General features: G+C 44.1%; 1 protein-coding gene across 1 annotated transcript in view; it reads right to left on the bottom strand.

The window, feature by feature from the left end:
- The window catches only part of LOC121533575 (neurocan core protein), a 200,369-nt gene extending 183,963 nt beyond the window's left edge, over nt 1–16,406 (bottom strand). Inside the window, exon 1 of the mRNA XM_041839642.2 lies at nt 16,086–16,406. The gene's annotated coding sequence lies outside the window, so the exon portion shown is untranslated. The remainder of the gene's footprint in view (nt 1–16,085) is intronic.
- Nucleotides 16,407–19,334: the final 2,928 nt, after the last annotated feature.

Genomic DNA, 19,334 nt, shown 5'->3' with positions numbered 1-19,334 from the left:
ATTTTTCCCTGCTCTCTTTCTCTCCCAGAGTAATGCTCCAGATATCACAGTACAGTATTACCCATCCTTTCTCCCTCATCCCTCCTTTACCACCCCCATCTTGTAAACTACACAGGCTCCCGGGTAATTGCATTTCAACAGACAGTTCAAACGATGGCATGAAATAATTAGTGACAAAACTGATGCAATCTCCGGCATGTTGATCATCTAGCCAGCCTTGCTGTGGTCTCAGGGAGAGGTACTGTAGGTGCTGGTGGGATAAATTGGATCCTGTATACAGTGAGGGAAAAAAGTATTTGATCCCCTGCTGATTTTGTATGTTTGCCCACTGACAAAGACATGATCAGTATATAATTTTAATGGTAGTGTCACGGATTCAGCCGAGGCTGCTCCTCCTCCTTGCTCGGGCAGGCTTCGGCGTTCGTCGTCCCCGGAGTACTAGCTGCTGCCGATCTATGTTTCGGTGTTTGTCTTGTTTGGTCTTTATTGTTTACACCTGTTTCCCATTATGTTTTATTGTGTTCCATTTATAACCCTCTGTTTCTCATTGTGTATTGTGCGTAATTGTTTTGGTCTTTTCGGCAGTTGCCCATGTGTGCGGGTTGTATCGTTCCTCTCTGTGTGAGGTTACCTTTGTACTTTGGATTTGCACTGTATCCAGTAAAGTATCTGCCAGTAGCTCGGTGTCCTGCTCCTGACTTCGCCTACACGTCGCTTTGACAGGTAGGTTTATTTGAACAGTGAGAGACAGAATAACAACAAAATAATCCAGAAAAACGCATGTCAAAAATGTTATAAATTGATTTGCATTTGAATGAGGGAAATAAGTATTTGACCACCTCTCAATCAGAAAGATTTCTGGCTCCCAGGTGTCTTTTATACAGGTAACGAGCTGAGATTAGGAGCACACTCTTAAAGGGAGTGCTCCTAATCTCAGCTTGTTACCTGTATAAAAGACACCTGTCCACAGAAGCAATCAATCAATCAGATTACAAACTCTCCACCATGGCCAAGACCAAAGAGCTCTCCAAGGATGTCAGGGACAAGATTGTAGACCTACACAAGGCTGGAATGGGCTACAAGACCATCGCCAAGCAGCTTGGTGAGAAGGTGACAACAGTTGGTGCGATTATTCGCAAATGTAAGAAACACAAAATAACTGTCAATCTCCCTTGGCCTGGGGCTCCATGCAAGATCTCACCTCGTGGAGTTGCAATGATCATGAGAACGGTGAAGAATCAGCCCAGAACTACACGGGAGGATCTTGTCAATGATCTCAAGGCAGCTGGGACCATAGTCACCAAGAAAACAATTGGTAACACACTACGCCATGAAGGACTGAAATCCTGCAGCGCCCGCAAGGTCCCCCTGCTCAAGAAAGCACATATACAGGCCCGTCTGAAGTTTGCCAATGAACATCTGAATGATTCAGAGGAGAACTGGGTGAAAGTGTTGTGGTCAGATGAGACCAAAATCGAGCTCTTTGGCATCAACTCAACTCACCGTGTTTGGAGGAGGAGGAATTCTGCCTATGACCCCAAGAACACCATCCCCACCGTCAAACATGGAGGTGGAAACATTATGCTTTGGGGGTGTTTTGCTGCTAAGGGGACAGGACAACTTCACCGCATCAAAGGGACGATGGACGGGGCCATGTACCGTCAAATCTTGGGTGAGAACCTCCTCTCAGCCAGGGCATTGAAATTGGGTCGTGGATGGGTATTCCAGCATGACAATTACTCAAAACACACAGCCAAGGCAACAAAGGAGTGGCTCAAGAAGAAGCAGATTAAGGTCCTGGAGTGGCCTAGCCAGTCTCCAGACCTTAATCCCATAGAAAATCTGTGGAGGGAGCTGAAGGTTCGAGTTGCTAAACGTCAGCCTCGAAACCTTAATGACTTGGAGAAGATCTGCAAAGAGGAGTGGGACAAAATCCCTCCTGAGATGTGTGCAAACCTGGTGGCCAACTACAAGAAACGTCTGACCTCTGTGATTGCCAACAAGGGTTTTGCCACCAAGTACTAAGTCATGTTTTGCAGAGGGGTCAAACACTTATTTCCCTCATTAAAATGCAAATCAATTTATAACATTTTTGACATGGGTTTTTCTGGATTTTTTTACTTCTAATAATAATATAATATGCCATTTAGCAGACGCTTTTATCGAAAGCGACTTACAGTCATGCGTGTATACATTATTATTTTTTTGTGTATGGGTGGTCCCGGGGATCGAACCCACTACCTTGGCGTTACAAGCGCCGTGCTCTACCAGCTGAGCTACAGAGGACCTTCTCACTGTTCAAATAAACCTACCATTAAAATTATAGACTGATCATTTCTTTGTCAGTGGGCAAACGTATAAAATCAGCAGGGGATCAAATACTTTTTTCCCCCTCACTGTACAGGCAATTAATATTATGCATCCTTACATGCCATGTATGCTACAGATAACATAGGATTTCATGTCAAAATGGAGTCGGGGCATCATAATGATGTAATATTGTTGAATGGTTATTTCATTTCAATTATGAACTGCTGTTATAGTTCAATGCCCTAACTTCATCATTTCCTCTGCAGTTCTTCGCTTCCACCTTTGTAAGTCTAAAGACAAGGATTAATATGAGACTGTATAACAGAGGACCATGAAAAATGAGGATCGGCAGTAAAGATCTTATTAGTCTGTAGTAAAATACCACAGCGTAGAATTAAACTGGATTTAACAGCCAATGAATATAAAGCAAAGGAATGATTTAGTCTCCATTGTTGCTGTATTGTATCTAAATTACAGCATTTGCCAGTAAGGACTGCCTGTAAATGTAATAACATTTCAAAGACTTTACTTTATTCCTGAGAATGTGTCTAGAGAGGGTCTTGATAAATTCCACTGCACTCCTTAAGCGAATTTTGGATTCATGAGCCCGTGCTACCAAACTGTATCTTTGGAAATGTATTTTTTGAATTATTTTGGCATTTTATAAGACCAAAACAGCAAGTTCTGGGATCGATAGAGTATCGAGCTGCAAACATAATAACCCTCCACAAAACATTGATACTCATATAGCTCCATGGTACTTGATAAGGTAAGAATCTAAACATGAAACAAACAAGCAATCAACAGATTATTTTCCTGCAGTTCAGAGTTCTACCTTTTTTAATGACACCTACATTTTCATGTATTCCACTTGGCCATGCCGTCATCCAAAAAAGTTATCGTTCTCAATGACTTACTGTATCTAGTTGAAATATTAATTAAATTGCATACCATTGCATTGTCATGGCATACCCATAGTCTTTGAGTATTAGAGTGTTATTGAAACCAACGCAGCTCTATAATCCCAGTAATGTATCATGTATCAAGGCCCCAGCCAGCCGGATGGAAGTGTTTTGAACCACTGTGTCCTCAGCTGGCATAAATTGATTAATAGGCTGCAATTACTAACAACAGAGGCAGGATAGGGCAGACACCCCCATTAATATTAATGGTACAACATGTCCCCAACAACAAGAGCGATGGCCGGCCACATTATGATGAGGGCCCTTCATTCTTTGTGTTTACAATCAATCTGACCTGCCCCTACAGTGCTAATGCCTTTTTTGTGTGACACTCCAAATAAGTGCCCAGCAAACACAGTGGTGATGGTTTCAGGCGTTAAGCGTCCTAGTACAGAAGATGTACAGGCCTGTGACGAATGAGAGAGGGGAGGCTAATTTCAATCTCATAGAGAGTGTGTTGACATGCCAACATAACCTTCTCCATCCTATAATTGTCCTCCTCACTCGAGGACAGGAGGAAGAGAGCGTGGATGAGAGGAAGAGAAGAAGAGTTAAGGGCGCCATCTTTCTTATCTTTATCAGCCCTATCTCATCAGATAGGGAGGGAGGGCAGCTTCCTGCGAACCATCAGTACCAGGAGGACTGATTGCAAACAACACCTAGAGACAGAGGGGCTAGGCCCGGCCCATTTCTCTGTTAAGGCACCACTGATTGTGCTCCGAAACAGAACACTCTCTCTGTCTGCTGTGAAGGTCTCTCTCTCTCTCTCTCTGCTGTGAAAGTCTCTCTCTCTCTCTGCTGTGAAGGTCTCTCTCTCGCTCAACAAACTCACCTCTTTGCCCTCTCAACCCTCTATGCTACCCCTCTCTCCCCATTTCTCTCTATCCCCCTTATACCCCCACACACCTCCAGTCAGCACTGGCAGAGCCCAAGGTGCCACCCTCCCCCTATCTCACACTCCACACCCCCTATATCACACCCTTCTCCGCAGCCCAAATCATCCACATACTTTTAAATAATCTACAGCACACACACCCTCCTATACATCGTATTCCATCCTGGCACATTTACATTTTTGTCATTTAGCAGACGCTCTTATTATTATTTATTTGTTATTATTTGTTATTATTTTCATACTGGCCCCCTGTGGGAATCAAACCCACAACCCTGGCATTGCAAGGGCCATGCTCTACCAACTGAGCTACACGGGGCCCACATCTTCCCTAATCTGGAGCAGAAGGTGTTATCACTGGAGAGAGAGCTCAGAGACAGCATCAGCTAACATCACCTAACACACTTCATTCTGTGTCTGCATATCAGCCTCTGTAATAGTGACATTCTATGCATGACATCTCACATGTGTATCTTCTGTGATGATACCAAACACATTGAATGCAACTTTACTCTATTGGGTTGTATTCATTAGTGCACACCGTAGAAAAACATTTTGCAACGGAAAACAAAAGCAAGCTTTCTTATTGGACAAGATCAGGTAGTCCCTCCCTGTTACATGTCTGTTTTCTTCCGTTTGGTGCCTAGTGAATGCAACCGTGAATTCCCTGGATCTCTCTGCAGCCTCGCAGGTGTCAGCTTTCAGTTCCAACTCAGTCTTAATGACTAAATTGGGGCAATTAATTAGCTTGATTTGTGGTGTTAACCTCAGCCCCTTCCACATGGGGCCTGGCATTACTAACGGGGAACCAGTCGATATATACGGCAGTCAGAAATTCATCGACTACCCCTCTTGATACAGTGCTTATAAAGTCTTATTGATAAACAGATGGATTGACTGAGAAAAGAGTATTGGCTTTCTCCAGCAGCGAGAGAAAGTGACTAAACAAGGAAGCCAAGATATAACGAAGAGTAAAAACTCTCAAACACCCATTTATACCTGGGCTAGCACGCCTCGTTCTCGTTTAGTTTCCTCTCCATCTCTCCATATACCTGCCGCCTGCAGTTTTTCGGTTTGTCAGTGAGCTCAGATGCAGAAGAAACTTTACTAATGTCCCAACAGACCATCAAAGCCCCAGGCAGCCTGACTCAACTTCAGCCCCTCGGTGTGTCTCTGTATTGGGGTGCAGAGGGAGGGAGTGTGGTGCTGGAGCTGGAACCATGGAAGCATCCTGCTAGTATCCTGCTAGTACAGGTCTGATGGATGCAGTCCTGTCACCGGAGCCAACTGTTCCTGCACGGCGTGGGCCCAGCCTGCTTTTAATGGATGCCTCACACATGCCCAATTAATTCCTAATAATGTTTCCTTTCCCCATCCCCTGCCACTGCTGTCCCACCAACTGCAGTGCAGGCGGCTGTCTGGCGGGAGGAAGAGAGGAGGGAAGGAGGGAGGGAGGGAGGGGATGAGGGAACGAGCAACAAACTGGAAGAGAAAGGAGAGGTTTGCTAGCCCACGGAGCAGGTAATGTGGCCAGGAGAGCGGCTAAATTGAAAAATGCTATAGTGCCTCAACAGGGAGCTCCCACCAAGAGAATACAAAAATGATTCAGAAACAATTCATTTCGAAAATACTCAAATTCAATTCAAAACCATATTGATTAAATATGTGTTCTTTTTTCATCTCTGCTCCAACAGTTCCCAAACACTATTACAACAAGCTAAGGTCCAAAACCTTCTAAAGTTCCACTCAATTAGCATTTTCAGTCAATACAATGGATGGAATAAACAAAAGGGAAAATACCGCCATTTAAAATGTTCTTTAAAGGGAGTGCGCTAAAGGGAAAACAACAGAACTAAACACAGTGGGGGTCTCAAGTTAGCTTTATGAGCTCATAACAGACCTGTTATTTATTTATAAACAAAGTTGTTGGACACGCTTTGTATAATTAATGAGGATAATGGAGCCTGCCTCCCCATACGGCTTCACCTTATCACTTATACAGAGTACACTCTATGGATGACACCTTATTCTCTAGAGCACTACTTTTGACCAGATCCCATCATCCACAATACCCTATTAGGCACTACTTTTGACCAGGGCACATAATGCACTATAGGGTGCCATTTCCGATGTACATACAGCATCATTATGGACTAATCAAAGGCATGGACTCACAGGGATGGAGCCATTATGACTCAACCGTGGGGACCTCATCATCCAACTGTGGATCATAGTGTTTACCGGATGAGACACAAAGCAGTCGTTGTTCCCCAGCCCCCTTGCTATGCCAGACTACGTTTTGGAGAAGTAATTTAGCTAACTCATCAAACAATGTTTACTGTTTAATTCAGAGTGGGAGAGTTGGTGTGACGCTTGTGAAGTTAACGAACGGGAAGCAGACTTGATTGAAATGGATGGGAGGGAAATATTGAGGGACGGATGCATGGGAGGATTGGCGTTGCAAGGAGAAGGACACAAGAATGCCAATCTTCTTCTGAAGAAGAAACTGTCTCTGAATTAACGCCAACCCTTCAGAAGTTTTGAAGTCTCAAAAACGTGACGAAGCGGACCATCCCTCCATCCATCTCCTCCTTGGGCAGGAATCCATTGGGCAGGATGGACAGAAACATCTGGAATATATGCTGACATACTAATTTGCACAAACTTTTAACGCTGTTAGGTCTCGGACGGAAAAACATTGACAAGTAGTTTTCGTCATGTGTGGCTGGTGCAAAGGAGTTCGCTGCGGCACAAGAGTTCAGCCGTTCTCTGTCTGATCATCTTGACCCCGTGACCCCTTCCCCCCATCCCGACCCAATGTTGGAGCAGACGAGCGGAGCGGTGAATAAGAGACAGCCGAGCGGTCCCAGAGGCCGGGCCTATTGCCCTATCAGAATCACTGCGCTGCCACAGGAAAGCAAACACATCATTTATCTACCCGCCAATGCAAAGACTAGATCCCATAGGAACTGGAGCTGACAGTCCAATGCATCTATATGACAGAGTGAGCTGGCATTAGCTAGGCCAAGACACTGCAGGGAGATACAGCTATGGCCTGCCCAGGACCAGGCCAGCTACATTTACACTTCCTACTGGATACGAGCTAGCCTGGTCTCAGATCTGTTTCTGCTGTCTTGCCAACCCCTATGGTCATTGGCGTGATAATGAACGTAGGAGTTGGCAAAACAGCACAAACAGTTCTGGGACCAGGCTAGATTTATACGGCATCATTCATTAAGACAGCTTCTGCAATCGTGGCGCTGGTCGATCATAGAGTGAGAGTGGCCAATTAAAGACTGTTTGATATATAACACATGACAATGCTTTGATTGCAGCCGGGCGATGTGATGAGCATCTATTCTACAATGATCCTGCTGTCCTGATGAGGAATACGGGATAGCGTAATCAAACCCTGTGATTGCGACGGATCGAGCACCGACACTAAACGCCACTTTGAGTGCCATTTTGACCTAGATGTCTGGTATTAAAACTGAAGGGAGAGAGGGAGGGGAGGAGGGGGGCCGGCTTGGTGTTTTTGTTGCTGTGAAGATGCTAATTAAGGGGTCTTTGAGACACAGTGACGGGAGGAAGCTCATGTTTCATCATTTGGATTGGACTGATGAGAGAGCCATGATGAGGTACTGATATTAGTGCTGGAGTCTGGAGAAAACAATCACAATCACAATCTGCATCCTGCATCTGCCCACTCTAATGTCTTAAAGCCAGTGCAGAGCAGCAGAGGGACCTGCACATTCAGCTCCATAACGACACTTCTTTCACGTTGCCAACCACTGTGGTCTGAAGCAATGTTGTCTTAATAAATCACAGGGGAGCCTGTATGACCACAGTGCAGGTGCATTTCTTCATCTCCTCTGAGAAAAGGCTGCATGCAAGGGGCTGAATACTAATTGAGCAATGGCAAATCATTCAGTATCTTAACGTATCTCTGCGTTTACATCAGACGTGCTCAAGTGATCTGCCTGTCTTCTCCATTCCAGCACTTTTTCATTCAAGACCATGGAGGCGAGTGCAAAACACCATTCCACAATGGTAGACACACAGTGATAGCCCCAAGCCTGACCCCTTCAGAAGCCCAGAGAAGCCAGCCAGCTAATGGCTCTCCTCCATGCTGTCCTCTGGTCCTCGCTGGCGTGTTGAGGAGAGAAGCGCTGCCTGCGTCTGATCAGCATCTGTCAAAACAATGAAGGTCACGCAAGCTGACGCCCAATTAGGGCTCCGCCAGTCGCCTGCTGCTCACGGAACAGTGGTTAAGCCTGTGGATAGAGGAGAGAGGAAAGGCTGGGGGAGGGAGAGTGGTGGTGATGGGGCTTGGACACATTAAAGGAAAGGGACAAAAGAAAAAATAAACAAGGAACCATTTTGACGCCATTAAGCCTTTAACGCTGGATGCAGCAGACTGAGGATTCAATATCAAACCCTTTCTCTCTTGTCTGATCTTTTCATTAGAGGATTGGACAGTACTCTAGTTGGTCGGATCAATTTGAGCGGCTACAGCGCAGGGCTGCCTTAACGCTCCTACTGGTCTGGTTTTGTAGCCCTAGTGACTCTAGTGACAGCAGCCAGTGACTAACGGCCCAGCTAATAGTGCTGTAGAGAAAAGAGCCATCCATCACTGGGAAAGTTCTCAGATCTATTTGAACAGAGAGCGGGCTGTCGGGGCAGCCCCCACGCTTCGCGTCAGTGTGTGTGTGTGTGTGTGTGTGTGTGTGTGTATGTGTATGTGTGTGTGTGTGTGTGAGCAGCTGCCAGATTAATCGTAAGGCCCCTGGACAGCCCCTGTTGATCAGAGGTGGTTCCAGCAGACATACAGAAAGACATTAAAGCCTGTTAATTACAGATGAGGAGACAGAGGCCATGATACCAGACAGGCGGCCTGCCAGGGGAGAGACGTGCTCACAGGGACACACACACGGGTAGAGGGTAGGGGGGCCGAGAGGGGCGCAGGGAGAGTGGGGGCATGGATGGGTTGGCATGGGGCAACACTTATTCTGATGCTGACATACACACTTTTGTGAAATACACACACATAAGTATGCACGCACACACACAGACACACGAACACATACGGACACACAAACTTTGGTCCATATAGTCTCTGCTAGATAACATATTATCCTTGCAAGAATAATATTATCCTTGCAAATCACAGCAAACAGAAACAGCCGCATCTCGGTACTGAAGTATTTAGTCTCTCTCTCTCTCTTACTTTCTGCATTTCTCCTCCTCTATTTATTCTGTAGGATGACAGTTAATTACAGAAGGGAATTGGTTACAAGCCCATCAGTCTAAAGTGTAAATGTGGCAAACAAAATGGAAAAGCAATTCAAATCACTTAGGAGAAGTTGCCTGCAGAGATTTTGTGTAACATGGCTAAATGCTAATTGTTTAACAACCCGGAGTCTAAAATGTTGCAAATGCATCACTGAGACAACACAAAGAAACAAGTGTTTTTCTTCATTATCAGGACCAGAATGTCCTGATGTGTGTGTGTGGGGGGGTTTTATATACACAAACTCTGATACATTTAATCTCTTTAGTCTATAAAAAGTCAACCTCAATGTTCTTCTGAGTTACTGACTTGCTGATGTTTCTTTCTTGAAATGGCAACGCGGCAAACAAATGGGTTTTGATATGTGCCTATTTGTACTCTGTTGCCAAGACACAGCAATTGCAATGTGAAAAGAAATTACATTTTCAAAGTGCAATTTTCCCATCACTAACATGACAACTATTGGTACATTAGGTACTACCCTCCATTTAGGAAACAAGCTTCGCTCCTAAACACAACCCTGACTGGAGAAAACTCCCTCTCTCTCTTTATTCCTCTCCATCTCTTTTCTGCACTCACTTTCATAAGTGAGTAAATTGAACAGAGAATCTCACAAATCTAAAGGAGAATAATGGGTCCCACTCCCTCCATGCAAAACCACTCTAGTGGGGCATTGACAATCTCATTAATGACTGCAGAGCGACTGCAAAGTCTATTGGTGGGACATTTGACTTGCTATAAACTCATCAAATTGAGAGTTCAGCATTGAATCAAACGGCCGGAGTTATCATTTGACTTTCTCCCTCCAGGGTATAGAGTGGATGAAGTATCAAAGTAGGACTGGAGGCCCCTCCTGGCCACACCAGAGGACAGCCATTAACCACCTGGAACTGTGTGTGTGTGTGTGTGTGTGTGTGTGTGTGTGTGTGTGTGTGTGTGTGTGTGTGTGAGAGAGTGTGAGTGTGAGTATGAGTATGAGTATGAGTATGAGTATGAGTATGAGTATGAGTGTGAGTGTGAGTGTGAGTGTGAGTGTGAGTGTGAGTGTGTGTGTGTGTGTAACTGCAACAGAGGAAGTGGGCTTTAACCTTGCCCTGCCTAAGCTGCTGTAGCTCATTCTGCTCAGCTCAGCAGATTCCAGTATCCCCTCACTACAGGAGATGCTTTGTTGATATCAGACAGGTAACTTCCGCTACAGAGCCTGCAAATCAGAGGTTGGAATCAGTTCAGAGAACAGAACCAAAAACTGGAAAATAATGACATTTTTCCAGAAACAGAATCAGAACCACGAACAAAAGTGATCTATACTGTTTAAAAGCATGGGAACCGGTTAATAACGTGCTTTTACGTTCCGGGATTATTTTCCAGTCCCTCAAAAAATGCAACAAAGCGCCTATGCGAAGCCCTCACACCATCACTCAAAAACGTATTCCATTGTCTGCCTGCCTGCCAGCTGAAATCTTTCCCAGTGTGTGTGCATGTGTAGAACCCTCCCCCTCCAAAGACATAGTCTAGTAGCCTACTGACATTATAAGCGTGATTCAGATATTAGGGATAAAGATATTTAATTAGCTAAGAAGGGATTAACCTTGTCAATGCTAGATAAGGATACTATAGTTATTACGTTTCACATTGGATTTATTAACTACAAAAAGGTAAGACTTGTTTTTAATTTTAACTCTGCACACACAAGCTTGTTAGCTAGCTAGCTAGTTAGCTGGTCCAACGTTAAGCCAACTTTCTGAAGTTCAAAGACATTCAAAGTTCCTTCATAGAAGCCACTCCTCTGTAGGTATAATTCTGAGGGCCTAATTCAGATAATGCACGTCATAACAAGATGCCCAGCGCTTCAAGCCAAGCCTCCTCTTCCATCCTCTCTAGCTCTCTCCCCACCCGCAAAATTTCAGTCGCATCTCACGCCCTACACTTGTCTGTCCAATGCATGTAAATAGCTTGCCCGCTCCATAGCAAACTGCTCTATCCGCACTGAATGGTGTAGTAATTTAATGTTGACCTAAATGTAAAAAAAAAAAAATGATTTCAGGGGTTAAAAAAGGAACACAAAAGGTATGATATAAACTGTTACTTTTTTGGGGTCGAACCGGTTCAGAACTTTATTTTTCTGGTCGGAACAGTGAAATGGAACAAAAAAATAATGGTTCTGTTCAGAATTAAACGATTGCAAAATCATTTCCTTTCCAACCCTTGCTGCAAATCCACCAATTACAGCAAAACACTAAATATACCTGAATACAGGTCAGAAAACTGCCACAGGGCACTATAACAGAGTAGCACAATATAGAGGATCAGCCTGATCTCAGTGTGTATCTTGTATGTGAGAATATCAGTCTGTAGACATAAGAAAATAATAATGGTGCATATTGTATTAGAACAAAATATCAAGATACTGTACATGAGCTTCTGAGCTTTTGCCTTCAGTAAGGCACACAGAGAAAGAGGATAATTTATTTATTATTTTTTTTCTCTGGGAAATATGAAAACTGAATTACATTTTCTATGCAGAACAAAACACCCCTACTGCTTTTTGAAGGCACCACATTTAAGAGAAATTATTCACCAAGGCAAGCCGCATAAAGCTTTCAGTATCTTTTTAACATGTTAATGAGCATCTCTTTGAATTACACAAGGGGAGAAATCTCATTGTCGCCTGCAAACTAATAACTAATATCAATAGCAGCACAAGCCGATAGTGAACAGGCATATTGCATTCACAAAACCGCCAAATAGAAATTCAGAGGTGCCACAACCGGGGTCCGAGAGGGATTTGAATTAAATGAATTAGATTACTTTCCATTCTTCCAGAAATCCGACGCGATTCGTCTTGGTCTCCCCCCAGACTCAGATAAGGCAGATATATGATAAGAGTTGGGTTTCTAATAGCTATCAGACAGACTCTGGGCTTCATAAATACCTGCAGTCAGGGGGACGGTGGCAGGCAGAGAGCTTCAGGAATCATTATCTGTAATGTGGGCTTGAAGAGCTTATGTTTCTCCTTCTGTGGCTCTCTGTTCTACTTCTCCGTTTTTCTTCTCTGTCTTCAAAAATATGTATCAGACCTCCAGGTTTTTCCCCATACATCAAAACATAACCCGACTCAACCCACTCACAAAACATACAGCTCCTCCGGGAACTAGCTGCTCTGAAGAAATGAAAGAATGCCTCACTCATCTGTACCTTTGACAAGTGTTCTCTGTTTAAAGGCTTATCAGAGTCTGTCGGATGGCAGGACATACCAGGGATGGGAGCCCAGCCCTCTGTCGCGGTGCCATCCACAACCACGTCATGTCCTTCAGTAATGAAGAAGTGGAAGAGAGAGTCTGGAGTGGTTCCATTCTGTGTTCCAACCTTACAGAATATCGCTCTCTCTATTCCTTTGTAGCTACTCTTGTCTAATTTAGCAGTAACAGATTCTGCTTTGCTTGAGGAAGCATCGGCGACAATGACAGCGTTGGTCCTGGAGCTTTCCAGTGCTGAAAAAACGGCAGTCTCCTACATTACAGAGCCCCTGGGGAGGTTGGTCTCTCTGTGTGAGGATTAAATGTTCCAGATAAGAACCCACTGGCAAATTGGTGAAATAAAAAGCAAGTATTCTTCCCATATCGGTTTCAGAGTCTGAATCACAATTCAATTCCAACCTGGACAACACACAGACCATTTCATTCGCCACCTGAGCCATATTACTAACAAAGGATGCATCCAACCAAAATGATCAACAAAAAAGGAAGGGGGAAAAGATATTAAATCCCCAAGTAGCTCCTTTGTGCCCCCCATTTAAAATTTGACAAAAACTGTTACCAGATGTAATTGATTATTTATGGTGTTTAATAGGCAAAATGCCCACATTGAATTATGCATTCATGGTCTGTTCCTCCGATGAATATTCACAAGCTGTTTCTGCTGAGAGCTGCTGCTCGCCTTTGTCTGCATGCAGTTAGCCATGACTGCAGCCCGACACTGTGGTTAGCCAATGTGGCTAATGCCAAAGCATTGCTAATGCCAGATGAGAGCCTACATCCTGCTACAGCTCAGTACTGCTCTGCTCTGCCAGGCCAGAGGCTTCAGAACAGCCGAAGATTCTCCTGAGCTGTCAATCAAAGCAGAAACACCAGGTTCATTAAGGTGATAAAACATCCCTGGGATTCTGGCAAAAAGCCAAAGCAGACCCCAGTCAGTGGGATTCATACACATGCATGAGCATGCAGACATACACTTACAAATCGCACTGCATGTATGAATGGGGTATTGCTTTCAGCAGGAATACTGTCTGGAACTATTGGCCATCTGAACCCTCTGCAGACATCCGGATAACCTGCTGTTCCTCAAGTTCTGTAGAAAAACTTCAGGAATGATTTTGTTCATTCAACAGACAGTGGCTGCTTAATTAAGTGAATATTAATTTACAGAAACCTCCGAAAATCCACGCTTTCTTTCATTGGCTTGGATACTACTCAAGTGCAAAATTGAATTATCGGTGTTCATGTCGCTCCCTACACGTGTCGGTGCTAAGCTGTGTGCAGCCGAGCAGGGAGGCACATTATTTAAAGACATTGCGAGTCAACCCATGCAAAAGCAGAGAATACTCTGAATTCTCCCCAATCTGTTTTTCAGCCACTTGTGATGACAACATTTACGAGCTGTTTTTGGCCCTCGTCAGTATCATTGGAAAACAGCCATCGGGGAGCAGTGTGCAACTAACTCTCTGATGGGATATTGTGCCTCTGTTGTGCCTCGTGAAAAGAAGAAAAATGGAACAGCAACCAAATTGGCAGTGCCACAGAACACCTCTATTGAGATTAGTTTAGTGGTGTCAGTGAGCTAGCCTTTGAACCTGGAGAAAAGAAGAGAGACTGATCGAGAGAGAAGGGAGGGGGGTCACAGAGAGGGGGGGAGAGAGAGAGAGAGCATTGGAGAGAGAGACTGAGAGAAGGGTGGAGGGAGAGAGAGGCTAAGAGAGAAAGAGAGAGAGGGGGGAGCCTCTCCCACTAACAGGATTAGAGCTGATCACCTTTGTTTGGGGAGCATTCCATTTACACAGGTGCCAGCCAGGGAACCCAGGTGGTCTCCAACACTGGTCAGTGACAGGAGGGACCGCTTTTCCAGGTGCACACATACACACACATGACTGCTCAACCATGTGAAGGGAAACAAGTTCAAATAATGAACCATGCAGCTGTTGAGGCGTTTTTTTTTAATCTCCCCCATGTCACTATGCAACAGCCTTGTGAGCCAAGCCTACCTTTTCCGTTTTCCAATCCATCAGCCCGCCTGTCTCAGAGTTTTGGCAAGGCCACACACAAACACATGGATGGGCATAACAGTTTCTACCCTGGTGGAATCGGCAAGCTCACACACATGCATGCACAGAGAGAAGTGGAGCAGAGATAAGAGAGAGATTATTGTTTCACGAAGTCCTGGTTGGAATCCGTGCTAAATTTCGCTGGGGCTCATCTGAACATCTCCGACGACTCGCTTTGAAAATAAAACAATGAAAATACACATACACATGTACGCTGTTCAGCAGCATCATCTATCTTTGTCCGATTCAAAAGCATATCGCAGACTGACGCAACAGCCTCCACCAGCGTTTGACCGTGCACTTTCATTAGTGTGAACAGGAGTTGTTAGTTTTCAGAGAGCAGAAAGTATAAAAACACATGCATTGTTTGACAGAGTGCCATCAAAGATAACGTCATGTGTTCCCTCTCTCGGCTAGCTGGCTGTGGTTGCTTCAGGATTTACTGAAAGGGCTCGCTTCTTGTCGAATTCACATCATATACAATACATCCTTCCTCCGCCTGCTACTCTCCCTGAGAAACCGAAAAAGGCTGCTCAGATTCTCATCCTGTTGGTTTCGTCAAGGTCGATATCCTTCCAATTGTCTCGTCAACAATTAAGTGGCTTTATAACAGAGCCGATAGGCTATTAAAACATTCCCCCACATTAAACACTTTAACACATTTTCTGTCGCACCCCTGCCGGGGTGATGGTTGTTACTTTGCAGACTACAATATCACGCAAAGCAGTGATACATTATTGAATCACACATGATAACAGTTGGTTCCGATCATAAGAGGACAAAAAAGTATCATTCTTCAGATATCATTCAGATGTCAAGCATGCACTTTTCTTCTTAGTTAAGAGTAGCTAATTATAGTATCAACAAGGATTCTACAAATGTTATAACATGGTTAAAAAAGGGTTAAAGCATGTAAAAGCAAAACAATTCAGAATAAAATGACAACTGAAATTCATACATGATGCCAAATTAGTTATTCAAATGAGATATCGCTAAGACTCGACCAGAATAAAGGCATCGAATAAAAGCGGGGGGGAAAAGAGTGTAATAAACTATACAGTGATATGCCAATGTTCACATGGAAAACTAAATAAGCATCTTCAACGCATGCATAGCGCAATTTTTATTTAATTGGTAGAAAGTGTATTTACAAATACCTCGCTTTGTCTTTGTGAATATAGAATATAGCCTACTCCTTATTAATGACGGATACCCAAGATACCGGTTTCTCCAGCTTCATATTAAGCGACTCTAAAAAGACAAATCGTAATATACTAGAACAGGCTAAATAACAGTAATACACATTGTTCTCACCTTTTAGGAGGAGGTGACCGTGAGCCGCTCTGGTGTCTCTGTCAAGTCCTCAGGAATGTAGAGCGATGCGGCCTCAGAGAAACGTCGGTCTGATTCGGGGCAGGTGTTCTGTTAGTCACGAGCCACAGTCAGAGGTGAGCCATCGAACAGCACCAAAACCGCATAAAGAGTTGGAAAAAAGAACGAATAACGTTTTGGAGAGGTCCAAAACACAAAAACGGGGTATCTGGTGTCCGTCCTATCGCGCAAAGAGAAGAGAGGCAGACGAAAAGTAATGAGGAGAGCGACAACGATTCTCACCTCCCCAGCAGCCAAGTGCTACTGAACAAAAGAGCGCAGATACGCTCAGGCTGCTCTCTGCAGAGTCCCCCTATTCAAATCAGCGAAGGGAGAAATGGGAGGTGGGGGGGTGCGGTGGATCGGGTGTGTGGGGAGGGGGGCGTCCTCTGGAGGGGAGAGGGAGGGACCGAGAGTGAAAGACGTAATTTTGCACATCTGCACTGTTACTGTATAATCCCGTTTGGCTGTTTTGAGCGCCACGATTAATAGCCTGGGGGATAATGTTACCTTGTATTGCAAATTCACATTGACCTCGCAGAGTAAGAAAGAGGTATAACTCATTAATGCTGAAACCTTAGATTAATAACAATTAGGCCAACTCTTGTTTTTGAAGTAGCTTCAACATTAGTTATAGTCTTAGAAACACGTTTGAGGTCACACTATACAGACAGGCTTGTCGCTCTTCCAAACAACACTTAATTAACACCTATCTACCACTAAAACTAGTCGACAACTCAGACTTCACTGTCAATTTGCCTAGTTAAAACAACAGAAAAGCTATTGTATAGACAGATGTGTCACCAGCCAAAACATTCAGCTAATTGCAATTAATGCAAACATCATGACTTATTACACTCTTATAAATTAGCTTATATTATTGTCTAGCCTTGTTGAAGTCTCCAGAAATCATTAGGACCTGATTCGGGTAGACAGACAGCACCAGAGAGCCTCTCAACCCACCGCTTTACCACACCGAGAATAATGATCCCCTCCGAGACGCCACAGTGCTGCGCAGGGAAGATTAACTCGCCCTACTAATTCACAGCCCACCATACACTTTCAGTATTGCTTGTTAATTTAAAGAAGAAAAAAAATTCTGCAGAGGGCCTTTTGAAACTGTCAATTTAAAATTGATTCTAGCATGAGGCTTATTCGCGGTCTGTTCTTGGCGTGTAGAAATTGGGATTTTAGAAAATCTCTTTGTGATAAATTGGACAGCGAAACTATTCTAGACAATAATGCTGGTGCTGAGAGTTTCAGGCCTACTTTCCAACCTGGCAAATTGTAGGCTTTGACACTGCACTACACCGACAAAAGGCAGATCCTTTCAGTCCTTAGAATGCAGGAGCTGTCCATGGTGCTGAACAATTACCAAGCTTCATGGGTTTGTTGTTCAGAGCTTTCCTATCAGCACCAAGAGCATTACTTGACCTGTGCACTATAGGTTTTCCAATGCACACAGCTATAACAGCTGCTACATGCTGTACTCAAACAACACTTATCATATGATTGATTCAAACCCTAGTGCATGTGTTGGAGCTTATTTTAATTTCTGTTATTTTTTCTATTTACTGCCCTTATCTTTCTCTTAAAACATAGCTCTTTGTATTCAATAGAATATGATTTTTTTTTTTTTAAGCAAACATTACCAATCCATTTCCAGTGGCATTTACAGGACAACAAAGGGGCCTTCAACATTGACATTTCATTGCTGCTCCAAATACATTTGCAGATGCTTAATTATTAGCTATCACAGTCTCATGCTGATAACATAATTGTGATGCCTATCAGCATGACACTCAAGGTTTCATCATCAAAGCAAATGCGTGTAATGGTCCAATTTGACTTCCAGATAGGGGTGACATTGTGACATTACAATGTCTGTTTGGGGCACAGTGCTCGAGACTGAGGTTGCCTTTTGTCTGAAAAGGTCCTTGCCTGCATGTTGTAGCAGACTCCCTCTTCAGTGGCTTTGAACCTAAAAGCACTCCAGCACCCTCAGCTCCAGCTTATCAGATCACTTCACAGCCAGATACTTCAAAAGACAAGGCCGCCTGCCTGATGGCTGATGCCGCACACACTGGCCAGCCACTGAACTCCTCTCCAGCCTACACCAAGCCATCACTGGTAGGCAGGCAGGCATGCAGGCAGGGAGAGACTAAGAGGCATTCAGAACGAGTCAACACACGACTGCTTATATTGATCCATGTCTTACAGTGGGGAAAAAAAGTATTTAGTCAGCCACCAATTGTGCAAGTTCTCCCACTTAAAAAGACGAGAGAGGCCTGTAATTTTCATCATAGGTACACGTCAACTATGACAGACAAATTGAGATTTTTTTTCTCCAGAAAATCACATTGTAGGATTTTTTATGAATTTATTTGCAAATTATGGTGGAAAATAAGTATTTGGTCACCTACAAACAAGCAAGATTTCTGGCTCTCACAGACCTGTAACTTCTTCTTTAACAGGCTCCTCTGTCCTCCACTCGTTACCTGTATTAATGGCACCTGTTTGAACTTATCAGTATAAAAGACACCTGTCCACAACCTCAAACAGTCACACTCCAAACTCCACTATGGCCAAGACCAAAGAGCTGTCAAAGGACACCAGAAACACAATTGTAGACCTGCACCAGGCTGGGAAGACTGAATCTGCAATAGGTAAGCAGCTTGGTTTGAAGAAATCAACTGTGGGAGCAATTATTAGGAAATGGAAGACATACAAGACCACTGATAATCTCCCTCGATCTGGGGCTCCACGCAAGATCTCACCCCGTGGGGTCAAAATGATCACAAGAACGGTGAGCAAAAATCCCAGAACCACACGGGGGGACCTAGTGAATGACCTGCAGAGAGCTGGGACCAAAGTAACAAAGCCTACCATCAGTAACACACTACGCCGCCAGGGACTCAAATCCTGCAGTGCCAGACGTGTCCCCCTGCTTAAGCCAGTACATGTCCAGGCCCGTCTGAAGTTTGCTAGAGTGCATTTGGATGATCCAGAAGAGGATTGGGAGAATGTCATATGGTCAGATGAAACCAAAATGTAACTTTTTGGTAAAAACTCAACTCATCGTGTTTGGAGGACAAAGAATGCTGAGTTGCATCCAAAGAACACCATACCTACTGTGAAGCATGGGGGTGGAAACATCATGCTTTGGGGCTGTTTTTCTGCAAAGAGACCAGG

The sequence above is a fragment of the Coregonus clupeaformis genome, chromosome 20 (genome assembly GCF_020615455.1).
Source record: "Coregonus clupeaformis isolate EN_2021a chromosome 20, ASM2061545v1, whole genome shotgun sequence".
Classification (NCBI taxonomy): domain Eukaryota; kingdom Metazoa; phylum Chordata; class Actinopteri; order Salmoniformes; family Salmonidae; genus Coregonus; species Coregonus clupeaformis.
This window is presented reverse-complemented; position numbering and strand designations above follow the sequence as displayed.